Below are 13,745 nucleotides of genomic sequence, written 5' to 3'. Positions count from 1 at the left end.
TATGAAAGTTCATCATATGTTTACATATGACAGGCAGGCTGGGGAATATAATATCTATTATGGATGGCAAGAAACTGAGATAAAAATTGAGGTTCTGTTATTAAAAAAAGGAGAAATAGATATTATGAGGAGAGCAGCATTCTTTGACACAGTCTACCCATTTTGTTCCCCAAACAAAAAAAAAACCCAAAAAAACAAAAAAATAAATGTGCCTTTCTTCTGTCTGGATTGTGATTATAATAAAAGGAGCTTCAGAGACATCTTGGACCAAGATGTAAACCCGGGAATGAAGGCCATACACAGTAGAACAATAAGACTCAAGGCACATGAGTCCCTGGTGCTGTGGAGCTGTGGACAGATGACCTCTAGACTTCAGGGCCAGTGGGGCTGGGTAAAGAGAAATACACATTTGTTTTGATTAAGGTTTGTTAGGTTCTTACGGTATGGATGGAGGCAGCTGAGATTGATCTCAATTGATGTGAGTATAATACAAGCTTCTAAAATAGCTTTCTTTTTAGGATCGTATCTTTGCCTGCCAGTGAGGTGCACTGGCCATCTGCTCATCATCCTAGCCTACTATGTAGCAGCACCAGGTATACAAAGATGGCTAAGATGTTAGCCAGGAGCTCAAATTCCAGTGAGTGACACACAAACCAATGCCCTAAAAGGACTCTAGTTGCTTTAGTAGGTATCTGTAGAGCCCAGAGACATCTACAATATTCTCTGCTGCCATCCTTAGACTGAAAAAAAAAAAAAAACCTTTACGAGTAAATTTGGGGTGTTGACCTTAGCATATTTCTCTTCATTATTAACTAATAATTATCATCATATGAATCACCTAGAATTATTTCTCAGATACAAAACTTGTGATTTTTTTCTTACATGGGAAGGATGATGTTATCAAATTAAACACTAATTTTCTCTCAAGAAACCTTCAGTATAATTGGAGCAGAATATTTTCCCATAAAACTAAAGACAGATTGGCTACCTGTAATGTGCTCAAGAGGTTTTCAAGAGCATTTTCACAAGAAGAAATGTACGTTTCATGTTTGTTTTTAGAGTGAGTTGAATCCTTCCTCACTTATCGCTATTGGCATCATGACAACCAGCACAGCACCTGTGTGTTCCAAACGGTCATCGTCTTATTTGATTTTCTGTAGCAATTGCTATTTTACAGGCGAGGAGACTGAAGTTGATAGAATCTAGGCAACTTGTCTGAGGTCACGCCACAGGTAAATAGCAGAGTCAGGATTCGAATTCAGGTCCGAGACTCTCTCGGTCATCCCTTCGTGTGCTGATAACAACCTGACCGTGGAGACTTTGCCAGGAAACAGCAGAAGGAGGTAGAAGGTGAGCGGAGCCAAAAGGGGAGAAAGATTAAGCTCTTTCAGAGTTTTCCAGCTCAGCTAGAAAAACATTGCAGCAGTTATCAGGTAATTGAAGTGTCAACGTGATGGTGTCAGAGGGGCTGGATGAATGTGTTCCTGTTGGCCAGGTATGGGGCTGCTAAGGGTGCGGCAGGATCGTGGTACTCAGGTGAAGAAACTCTCTGGCTGCCGTGGGAGTTCCTCTTTAGAAGCAGCCCCACTAACATGCAAAATCAATGTCACTGGAGTTTTTGCTTATGTTACTGCCTCCGACACTGTTTGATCCTTACATAAAAGAGACATTTGTCATTTGACAGGACGAAGACTGGGAAGCAGTGTGGAGGCTTCCCCCAGCTTTGTGGCACAAACGTCTGCAAAGTCTGCTTCCCTGGTGTGTTTTCAATGCAAAGTCTAGGTCACCCAGGTGGTCTCTCCTCGTCCTCTATTATCGCTTGTCCTCCTGATGGGCTGGAAGAGCAAACCTCCATCATCTCCCTGGCATTGGCAGTGAAGAACACTAGCCTTCCTTGGCTTCAGTTTTACCTCTCTCCTCCTCCCTTTTATTTTCCTTCTTCTTGATTCTCGTTCTTATTCCTACAGTGACTACCCACCCCCCACGTAACTGTCCCTCTACTTTCCTGGTACGCCGGCCACCCCTCTATCCTGCCCACCACCCAACCTCAAAGCTTACACCTTCCAGGTACAGAAATGGCGAGCCATATAGAAAAGCTGTTCTATATGGTCCTCTGGGTTTTCAGTATCATAACCCCTGATCTTGGTTCAACTGCCCAAATGGTTGGAAAGAAATAACTGACGCCCTTATGTTCTCAGTCACCAAATAAGATTTTGTTGGTTCGTGGTGTATGCAGCTTTGATCCATTTTCATTCCCAATTCTGGGACATACGTCTCCCAGGGGCCAATGTCTTGCACTCATAGAAGCTTAGCTGACAGGAGACTTATAAAACATGCGTTTGATATGATAGATCCTAGAGGTCATGTCTTGTAGACACTTGGAAAGAGTTGTCTTTTAATGGTTTGTTGAGAAGGTAGGAGTGTTATATGTCTCACAATGGGAAGCAGTCAAGAAATCTTTTAGTAAAAATGTGATAATCTCTACCATCACCCCACTCTCCCTTTGGAGATATTTTTTAAAAAGGCCCTCTCTTCTCATTGCTCTAGGAATTTCTTAAATCAATATGGGGATGAGACTGTGCCCTGAAGAATCTCCTCAAATCATGTGACTTTCTACTCCTGGTATTGAAAATGCAAACTTTACATAACATTTTGAACTATAGCTTATTTAAAATTGGTGGATGTTCTTCTTTAGGGGATTTGGAAAGTGGATAAAACAACAAAAAATAGTAATCGTCCATAATGTTTTATGATTTCCTTTGTTTAGAGGGTAACAGAGCCTTTGTTGGGTATTATACAATTGTTATCGTCATTGGAAATTATGGAATTTTGGTTCGTGTGTTTTAAGAAAGAGAGAGGTGTCTTGATTCCCATTAAAGTGCTGGAATCTTCTATGAGTCAGTTCACAGTAGCAGTGCTTGGTTGTCTGTTGTCAAGAGTTTCAGTGGTAGGCATCTTAGGGTGTCTGAGAAGTCAGTGCTTTCAACCATGGTGTCCACGCTGCATGCGAAAAGGAATTAACTGCGTGCAATAATTAATGAATTGAAATATCAAAGTTTCAAATAATTTGCTTTGTTGATAAATTACAAGGCATACCAGAGAGAGCCCCCATGAGGGTGCTGTTTTTAGGCTCTTGCATTCTGATATAATTTTCCAAGTGGGAGAGAAATGGATAGAGGGCATGGGCACATGGGCATGCTCATGGGGCCATGTTGGTGTGAATATAATCTGGGTTGTGAACTGGGTCAGAAGAAACATAGAGGTTTGCCGTGACAGGTCAGGCCTCCACTACTCATGCCTGCAGGGGATGTGGTTGGTTTCCATTGGAGACAGACCCACTAGACCACTCCAGTTACTGGTGAGTAGGGAAGGAGCATGGAGATAGAGTATGGGGTCTCTATACTTTAATCCCCACTAATTGGAGTTTCATAGGTGGAGATTCCTTTGAGACTATTATTATGTATATAAATGCCCCATAAAGTGAACCAACACAAGCTGTATTCAGACATTGGTTATCATCTGAGTCACAGATTTTCAGCAAGAAAATAGAGAAGAAAGTCCTTCTTCAGAAAAAAAGAGATAAAAATCTCTCCTTTTGATACATGCACCAAAGGCTGGCATTTTTTCTCTGGCATCAGCCACATGCAGCAGAAAGGGTCACCGCAGCAGCTTCTTTTCCTCACTCCATAGCTTTCAATTGATTTGCTCTGCGGCTCTCTGAGTTTTACAGAATCAACTCCTCTGTAGATCTTTTTGTTTTTGTGGAGACTCGCGACGGTGGAAGTAGAACTGGGCCATTTGTACTTAACTTGAGGACTTTCAAGCTTGACCCTCCCACAGTTTATCTGAACGCAGGAGAACCTGACAGTGGGCCTATATTTTTATAGAGTGTTGATTTTTGCCTAACGATGTAGGAGGCATTAAAGAAATGAGGGAGGCTAATGTCACGAGTGTAATGGAGAGGGCTGAGCTGAAGGAAATCAGCCTTGAGCGTTGGCGCTGTGCTAGCAGTTATGAACATGAGGTCACGAATCTGAGTAAGACTCCCTGACCCACAGGGCAAGTTGGGTGGGCCCCGTACGTGCTCTGAGATCGACATGAAGCATGTGCACAGAATGGGGGCTGCCAACCTGTTGTTTTAGGGTGTAAGGAGCAGAGGAGCCTCTAAGTACTTGAGCCAATGGGGACTCACCACCTGCATACACAGGGAAGTGAGCAAGCAGGAGACCCCAAGTCTGCAGCTGGTAGCTGAGGCCAGGTGGGGAAAACGATGCCTCCTTCCATTCCAAAGGGCCTCGGCTGGACACGTAGGGTTCTCCCTCTACTTCACTGCCTCACCTGCCGCTGTCTACCGCAAGCTTTCTGGCCTCTTGTTTCCACCTCACCCTTTTTGCTTCTGTGTGCCTTCCTGGCTTCTGTTCACCAGCTCCTTCTGGTGAAGCCTCCTGGATTCCTTGCTGCTGCACCAGCTGCTCCGGCTGCTGCTCTTGGCCATGTCTGACTCCCAACATCCAGCCTCCTGAGCCGAGATCTACTGGGGCCTGATTGGTTTCTACACAGTGTGGAGGCTCCCCTTCTGGCAGTATTCCTGCCCCACCTCGTGAGAGGCCACCAGCTGGCTCCTGTTTGACTCCGGTGCTGCTCCTCATCAGAGGGGATGGAAGCAGAACCTGGTGAGACACTGGTGACCTTTGAACAGGCGCTAGCCCAGGTGAGCCCCTGCCTCAGAGGAAGGCTGTGGGCCATTGGAAAGAGGAGACCTTTGTGCTAGGCCCTTGTGTCTCTGTGTGTGCTGAATGTCTTTACATAAAGGAGGGAAGAAGACTAGACTTTCTGGGTGAAATTCTGGAGAGGCACAGAAGCTGGGTGCTGGGTCTGAGGAGGATTCCCCCAGACTGCGACGTTGCCAAGAGGAGCTTGAGAACATGTATCATGGATTCTTATTTTGTGCCTGGTACCTCTTTCCTCTTGCACCCCTGTCTATAGTCATTATTGTGCACCAGTGCTGTTGGACCCAAGGTGACAGGCCACAGTGTGACACAGCCCAGAAACAGTCTGTGAAGGTGTGGGGGCCAGAAACAAAGGCTAATATTGCTGGAAAGACTTTGGACATTGGGTAGGCTGGAATTGGAGGGGCTAGGGGTTGCCCGTATCTCCGAGGGATGGGGAGGTATTACTGACCTATACATATCATATATAAGGCAGGGTCTGGCTGTAAAGATGGGGTCAGACACCAGAGACACAATGCGAATGAATGTTTCGTCCAAATGGCCAAGTGGGAAGAAAAACCAAGAGGCCAAGGGAGTGGAGGCCAAGATGGTGCCTCCACAGAGGGTGGACAGACACAGTGCCCGGAGGGCTCCGAGCTGTAGGAATGGGGGCCAGAATCTTTTGTATAGGGATGGCCTGGGCCATTGGATGGAAGGCACTGGTTAGGGACAGTTTCATGATTGGGAAAGGGAAGCTGGAATGGTGACCAAGCCTCAGACACCCCTCGTAACACCTGTCCCTTCCCAGCACAGCCAGATCTGGTAAATGTGCCCAAATGCCTAAGAGAAACACTCTGCAAGGCTTTCTCTCTTCTGGTTCAGCGTCTCCGCTTCCCTCTTCCCCTGAACCCTCTGGGAAATACAGACCCATCCTCCTAGAAGGCTTTGTTAAAACCCAACCTGGATACACGCCATGAAAACGAGTGAATGAACACAAGCAAGGACGCCGCTGAGTGGATTTTTGAGACAGCATTGGTGTTGGTCACCTGCCTCCTTTGGCTGTAATAGAAGTCATGCAGCTTAAAAACTCTGACTGCTGATTTGAAAATTTACCCCATGCAGTGATTGATAATAGAAGCTTTCAGGGATGAATAAAAAAAGGAGGGGGAAGGGATGGCAAGCACAAGCCCAGGAAACATGTGGATAGGTCCGGAGGCTGATGGGGAGGATGGTTAGAACTGCACCGTGTCACCTGGTCCGGAGTGGTGCTCATGTGTCTGCATGTCCCGTGTCTGTGAGACACGTGGGGGAAACAGGCCCAGGGAAGGGGATGGGGCTTGCAAACTCGCGAGTCCACCTTGCTATCATCATTTAAAGACATGCAATATGGGGCACCTGGATGGTTCAGTGGTCGTGATCCCAGGGTCCTGGGATTGAGACCTGCATCGGGCTCCCCGCAGGGAGCCTGCTTCTCTCTCTGCCTGTGTCTCTGCTTCTCTCTGTGTGTCTCTCATGGATAAATAAATAAAATCTTAAAAAAGAAAAAGAAGACCCGCAGTGACCAGGTCACCACTGGTGGCTTCTTTTGAACGAACCATTGGCAGGAAAAGGAGGTCTGGCCATTCCCACAGATCTGTGGCTCTGTTTCCTCCTGCACTTGTAGTAGCTGGATGGCTGCTAACAGGAAGATGCTGCTGCAGACAATGGACCATTTAGAAAGCTGAATGAGACACAAATTTTTTAAAAAATAATATTTTGCCTGACAGAGGCATGCCCAGAGAGGGAAGGCATTGACTTGGCATTCCCGGCTAGCTTTTATAGCTGGGTCTCTTCCTCCCTTGGAGGCTTTCATCAGATTAGAGCCTTTTTCTAGGTCCTTGGCTTTATTAGAGGTTTTCCCAGGGGCTGCTCAGTGGTTCAGATTTTAATAGAAGGCTGTTGGATGGGACTTAACTTTGTTTCTGCTGAGCTTGAGGCTGAGGTGAGGTGGTGGCCTGTCCTGTTCATTGTGGTCAAGGAAGAAAGGAAGGAAGGGAGGGAGGGAGAGAGGGAGGAAGGAAGGGAACTTACACCAGGTATCACACACGATAGATTCCCAAGGAAGTCATCTTAAGAGTCAGCACTGGTTTTAGCAGACCGAAGAGCATTTACAATCAGAAGACTGAGTCCTAAAACACAACTGTAGTTAAAACACCAAGAAACCTTTAATAAATACTGATGCCTCGGTCTCATTCCCAGAGATTCTGATTCAATGGGTATCTTAGTTTCCTAAGGCAACCCTAACAAGAAGCCCACAGCCTGAGAAACTCAAGCCTGTCCTTGTCTCTCAGGTCTGCAGGCTAGAAGCCAGAGATCAAGGTGTGGGCAGGGTGGGTTTCTTCTGAAGCCCCTCTCCTGGGTTTGTAGATGGCAGGCTGCTCCCTGTGTCCTCATGTGGTCTCCCTTCCGTCCTCGTCTGTGTCCTCATCTCCTCTTCTTATAAGGACACCAGTCGTTTGGGATTCAGGCCCATCCTAATGACCTCATGTTCCCTTCATTACCTCTTCAAAGACCTCACCTCAAAGGCAGTCACATTCTGAAGTACTGGGAGCTACAGTTTTAGGGATAACAACATGCAGCTCCTGCCGATTGGCCCGTGTAGAGCGTAGGCAGCAGGACTTTTTCATGTCTCCCCCCACCCCACCCCCTGAAGAATTGCAGCTGAGGTCAAGAATCCATGTTTCCAATGGATCCTTCCTAGCATCCAGGAACAGCTGTTTGGAATATAATCCCTGGACAGTAGAGTGGTTTACATTGTGAAAGTGTTGGGAAGTTGAGTGGAAAAAAGGCTGCCGTAAGCGGAGCGATGTGATGAGCTTTTGATACCAAATGAGGGGGCCATGGAGAAACTCTGTGACAAAGGTCCTTCCCAGAGTCCTTGGGGGTGGAGAGCTCTGATTGCACCTGGTGGGCTCCAGAATGGGCAGGGTGCTTACTGCACCCGAGGAGAGCCACCGCCGAGGACAGTCAGCTTCTTTTACAAGCCTTGAAATCTGTGGTTTGGTTTCCTGGATTGACCTACACCCTAGGAAGGGAGTGCCCGGTGCAGGCAGCTGGCCTTGGCTCCTGGGCGACAACCACGGTACAACCTTACATAACCCTGCATTTGAGCTCTTGGAAAGAAGCGACTTGCCTCATGTGAACACGCTTGATGAGAGGTGAAGAGCGGATGGGAAGATGGGGCTCCGTTCCCAGGCGGACTTGGAGCCAGTGGTGACGGTGGTGTGTGGGCCCGAGAGTCACGGTGATGCAGGGCTTGTCCTGACTCATCCACGGCTCACCCAGCTCACGACAGGCACCCGTGGATGTCTCAGTAGTTCATCCTGCAGCAAGGATTCTGTTGCTATGTTGGCGTTGCCCTGTAAGCTCAGTTTTGGCGTATTAAAGAATTGCTATTTATTTTATTTATTTTATTATTTTATTATTTTACTTCATTTCATTTCATTTTATTTTATTTTATTTTATTTTATTTTATTTTATTTATTATTTTATTATTTAGAATCCTTTTGTGAATCTGTCTCCTCTCTTTGTTTCTGTCTGATGGTCGTCTGGCATCTCCTCTTACTCCCTGGTCAGTTCTTCCCAAGTAAGAGGAAGAATCCATCCACCTTAGTTTCCACACACCTCAGAAGGTACTCACATTCCCCTTTTGACCTCCTTTGTCCTTAATTTCCTCACTGAAGGGGGGGTAGGCTTTACTGCTACCCCAATTCTCCAGCTTTCAATGGGTGCGAGGCACTGGTGTAAGGGCTTTACTTACTTCACCGGTGCTTAATCTTCACATGGGACAGATGCCATCAGTGTGATTAGTGTCATCCCCATTTTACAGACGTTGAATCGAGGCTTGGAATGATGAGGAGCTGCCTGAGAATATCCAGCAGTGGTAGAGTTGGCTTCAAGTCTACGGTGTTCTGACTCCAAATCTTATTCTTAGCCATCACGTGCAGTGAGCCATGCTGACATGTCACTACTGATCTCATCCAAGCACGTGACTTTAAGATCCATCTATGTGGGGCACCTGCGTGGCTCAGTTGGTTAAGCATCTGCCTTCAGCTGGGGTCATGATCCCAGGGTCCAGCTCTGAGCCTGGAGCCTGTTTGTCTCCTTCTTCCTCTGTCCCTACCCCTGCTTGCTCTCAATCTCTCCCCCTTAAATAAATGAATAAATCTTTTTAAAAAATCCATCTCTGTGGTGAGTGAACCTCAACTTTACATCTTGACTTAGACCCAGACTTGGGTATCCAACTGCCTACAGCATCATCACTTGGACTTCTAACAGGTGCCTCTACCCGAACTCACTCCACTCAGAGCTCCAGTTACTCAGGTCAGGATGTGGGAGTCACCTTGACTCCTCACTTTCTTTCACAGCCCACATGCAAGTAATCAGCAAATCCCATGGGACTTGCAGTACCCAGAAGCCAACCACTTCTTCCCACCTCTGCTGCTACCACGCTCCCACCATCTTCTCTCAACACAGCCATCAGAGTGAGTCAGCGTATGTGACTCTCTTGCTCAAAATTCCCTGATGCCCTCCTGTCTTGTTCAGAGGGTGGCAGTTATTAAGTTATTGCTACTCGACTCTATAAACTCATCCCTCTATACTGGATTTTATGTTCCTGGGGCTGGGCCCCTGAAAAACACCTTTCTCCTGGGTCCCCCTGCTCCCTGTTGGGATCGGCCAGGAGGGGGCACTGGCAGGAGGCCGCACCCCTGGAGGAGCGAGAGGGGACTCACTTTTTCCTGTTTTGTTTTCTGTGGGTTTCCTGTCAGGTTGCAGCCCTCTGAGTGGCACCCCGGCCCCACCACCTCACCCAGCAGTGGGAGATCCGTCCTGTAGACAGTTAAATCCATTTGGCAACTTGAACCCACGCTCAACAGCCAATCTCACTGTGCTTCCTCTGGGTTGCTGGAACCCGCTGCCATGATCCCCTCTTCAATGGTCTGGGCTCCTGCCCCATGGGACCCTCGTCTGAGATTCTGAATTTTAGTAACTCATTCTTCACAACCCCAGCCCTAGGGGTGGAGCCAGCTTCCTGCATTTGCTCTCTCTTTTACCCTGTCCGTGACCTGGTTAATGACTTTATTCCTCATTACCATGTCTTTATATTAAATTAGCTCTGTGGAAATAACTGATGTGGCCTCTGCCTCCTGACTGGGCCCTGCTCAGAGTCAGAGCCAAAGTCCTTAAAGCAGCTTGTAAGGTCTTCCATGAACTAGCTTCCTGCCACCTCCCCAGTCTCAGCTCCATTCCACCTTGCTCTGCTTTGCTTCTGCTCTTCTAGCTCCGCTGGCCCCTTGCTATTCTGCAGACACACTAACCCTTTCTCCTGCCTCTGGGTCTTCGCCTTCTCTGATACCTTTGCCTGAAGATCTCTCCCTACCATTCCACGTAGCTTCTCCTTCACCTCCTTAGGATCCCTGAAATGTCTCCTCTTCAGTGAGTTCTTCCCTGACCATCCTGTGTGATCCACATTCCCCACCCCTGGGTGATTCCCATCCTTCTTGATCTGCTTGGTTTCCCCCTGAGCACCCACAACCATCTGATAGTCTGTAGCCTGTATATATTTACACATTTATTTGGTAATTACCTATCCCTTGCCAACAGAATATAAGATCAAGATGGGCAGAGACTTTTCCTTTTTTAATGAGGACTATCTTCCAGACTTTATTTTATTTATTTAAAAGATTTACTTATTTATTTGAGAGAGAGAGAAGAGAGAGACAGCATGTGTGAGTGAGTGAGCGAGCACATGAGTGAGGGGAGGGGCAGAGGGAGAGGGACAAGCACACTCCCCTCAGAGCAAGAAGCCCAACGCAGGGCTTGATCTCACCACCCTGAGACCTGAGCCCATATCAAGAGTTGGATGCTCAACTGGCTGAGCCACACAGGAGCCCCTGCTACCTTCCAGACTTTAGAACACATGCCTCACACATACTGAATGCTTCATAAGTATTTGTTGTACTAAATACTTCCATAAGTATTTGTTGAATGAATAAATGAATTGGAATTCTTGACTTTCAGGACTAAGGTGCCCCAAGCTCAGGTGGCACTGTTCTCATGCATCAGAGTGAATCCCAGACAGGATGCTGGCTTTGTAGGAAAATGAATATAGGTGCTTTTGCCAAGGACGAGTGAGGTGGGGTGGGCAGGATTGGCAGTGTCAGCACTCCGGTGTGCATGGGCTTGGGATGTATTTTTGAAAAGTGAGTTGTATTTTTTTCTCTTGTTTCTCCCAATTGCTATTGCTAGCACTGGGGGGGGGGGGGGGGGGCAGGGAGGCAGGAAAGCTGTAACAAAATTTAGAAGTTCCCAAGACTAAACGTTACCCTCAGTTTCCATTTTGACTGGCTTTCGAACTGATGGACATGGTGGGGGGGGGTGTATTTCCATAATACCATCCTGAGAACTTTTTTTTTTTTTTTTTTTTTTTTGGAAAGACACTTAACCGACTGAGCCATGCATGTGCCCCTATTCTGAGGACTTTATAGAACATTCTAAGTAGTTACTGGCTTCCTTTGAGCTTAGTTCATAATGAAAGAGCCTAGCTTGTAGGTTATTGGCTTTCTGTTGTCATCTGTGTGTCTGTGAGTGGGTCGGCTCTGGACTGCCACACCTTACTTCTAAAATGAGGCCCGGATCCCTAATCCAGGAGGGCTAACTGCATTTTCTGGCCAAGAAGAGGCAAGAGAATTTCTTAACATCGGCAGCTAGTCGAGACCCAGCTTCCTAGGGCTGAAGGTCGACTCAACCCCATATCCAGCACATTACAGGCTATACCCTGCCCTGCTGGATTGTGGGTAAGCTCCCTGGATTACAATGGCAGCTGCTGGGTTCTTGCTGCTGTGATTCATCTGTTTGGTCTTGTTTGCCTTGGATTTCAGCCACCCGTGTTTCAGAAGGTGCTGAGCTGGCCACTGTTCTTGGCCTCAGAACACAGGTATGAGTGGTGCCATGTTAAATGGTAGTGGCAATTATGGTTGCTGATTTGAAAGGAAGCTGAACACGCTGGCTTTCATCAGGTCAGCTTTGCTTGGCCACATGCAACTTTCCACTTGGGCAAATGAGCTCTGAATCCTTGATTCAGCCAGACTCTTTCAAGGTGTTATATTTCTGAGTTTGGGTAAGTAAACAAGACAACTCTGTGAAGCTTGAGTACTATCTACACCGTCATTGCACTCGGTGTCCTCTGAAAAGAGGTTCTTAAAATACATAGACCCCCTCACCTCAGGGGTTTAGCTCAGTTTAGCACCACCCCAGCCTTACTTTACTATACCATATTGGCAACAAAAATATCTGAATTGTATTCTAACTTTTGAAATGTAGGATGCATGCAGGATGTAATTAATAAATACTTAGAATATATCACACTGTGCCGGGTACTATGGGGGAGTAGAAAACCAGAGACTTGGTTACTGTTCTGAGGAGACTCCAGAAGTGGTAGGGAGGTGGACGGTACATACACTCATAGACACAGTAAAACAAAAATATACTTAAGCAAGAAAATGTGTTTATAGACAGGAGTGCTATAGATACTCAGAGAAAGAACAGGTAACTGTGGATCTATGTTTGGTGGAGAAGGCTTCTTGGAATTTAAAGTGGCCTTGAGCAAAGAGTGTGGATTTGGATTGACAGGGAGAAGGAGAAAGGACCCTAAGACCAGGGGTAGTCTGAGCTGGAGCTTCATGGCACGAACACATGTAGCATCCACGGCGTTTCGCAAGTCGATGAGCTCTCTCCAAGGGAGTTATTAGAAAGGAAGATGAGCAGATGGGAAAGGACAAAGCATTGGAGGACACCCAATCTGGTTGGATAGACAGGATACGTGCATGAAGAAAGATAAGTCAGATTGTTTGTGCAATTTAAAATATTAAAAGAAGATTCAAAGGGAAAAAGATAAGAAATACTTGGCAACTGGACCTTAAAAGCCAAATAAGAGGTATGAACGGGTGTGCTTCCGGACTCCAGGGGAGGGAGGAAACACGCAGGGTAGGCTTTGTAGAGGAACATCAGACCCCTAATAGATCTTAGGAAGGAGGAGAGGCAGGAGAAAAGTGTGTACAGTGGATGAAACAGCACAAAGCTGATTTCAGAAGGTCTCCAGCTACTTGGTGAAGAAGGAGATAGGTATTGGACCAGGATTGGGGTCTTCAGACACGACAAGAAGGTCTGTGACTATTATCCTGGGGGAATGAAGCCAGGGAGTGAATGAAGGACAAATACCAGGATTACTAAGCACTTACCAGGGCCAAGCTATATTTGGATGGTGTGAGCCTATGGTGGGCCAGAGGGGGTTATGGGCCCCTCTCCAGTCATGTTTTGTGATTCAAAAGGTCAGGATTGGGAGTAGGTGGGGGCTGACTCCAAGGGAGGATCTGAGAGACTCCAATCTCAGTCGCTAAAGGAAGTAGCATTTATTCAGCAGAGTACAAGGTTTGGTGAGCCTGCTGCTGCAGGTGGTGGTGGTGGTGGTGGTGGTGGTGGTGGTGGTGGTGGTGGGATTCTGGGGAATGGGAGGAGACCCTGCTGGTTTAGGCCAGTGTGGAGGCAGAGGCAGCCTTGTGCTGATGAGGACCTGGGGAGACCTTGCTGGCCAAGATAGCAATGAGCAGAGAGGAAGAAGAAGGGAATCCAGGAGAAGATTCTTTAAGAAGAAAGCAGAGCATATGTGTTTTCTCTAACACTTCTCTACATAAAGGAAGTTGGGTTGAATTAGGAGGTTGTCAATAGTGGCGTGTATAACATGACAATGAGAACTAACTTCAAAGATCTTTGAAGAAACCGTTCTCCAAATTTCTTTAGATTTTCTTTGTTTTCTACCCAGACTTATTTTATGAAACACCCTTTGGTTAATATATCTGGCAGATGTTAGAGGAGGAAAGAGGATTTCACTTAGTTTGGAAACTCAGCTCTCTCATTTCCTAACCGTGAAATCTTGGGCAACTTACCCAACCTTCTGCTCTTGGTTTTCTCACCTGTAAAATGGAACTCTAATACTTT

The sequence above is a fragment of the Canis lupus genome, chromosome 35 (genome assembly GCF_011100685.1).
Source record: "Canis lupus familiaris isolate Mischka breed German Shepherd chromosome 35, alternate assembly UU_Cfam_GSD_1.0, whole genome shotgun sequence".
Taxonomy (NCBI): domain Eukaryota; kingdom Metazoa; phylum Chordata; class Mammalia; order Carnivora; family Canidae; genus Canis; species Canis lupus.
The sequence above is the reverse complement of the archived record's forward strand: the minus strand, read 5'-3'. Positions refer to the sequence as shown.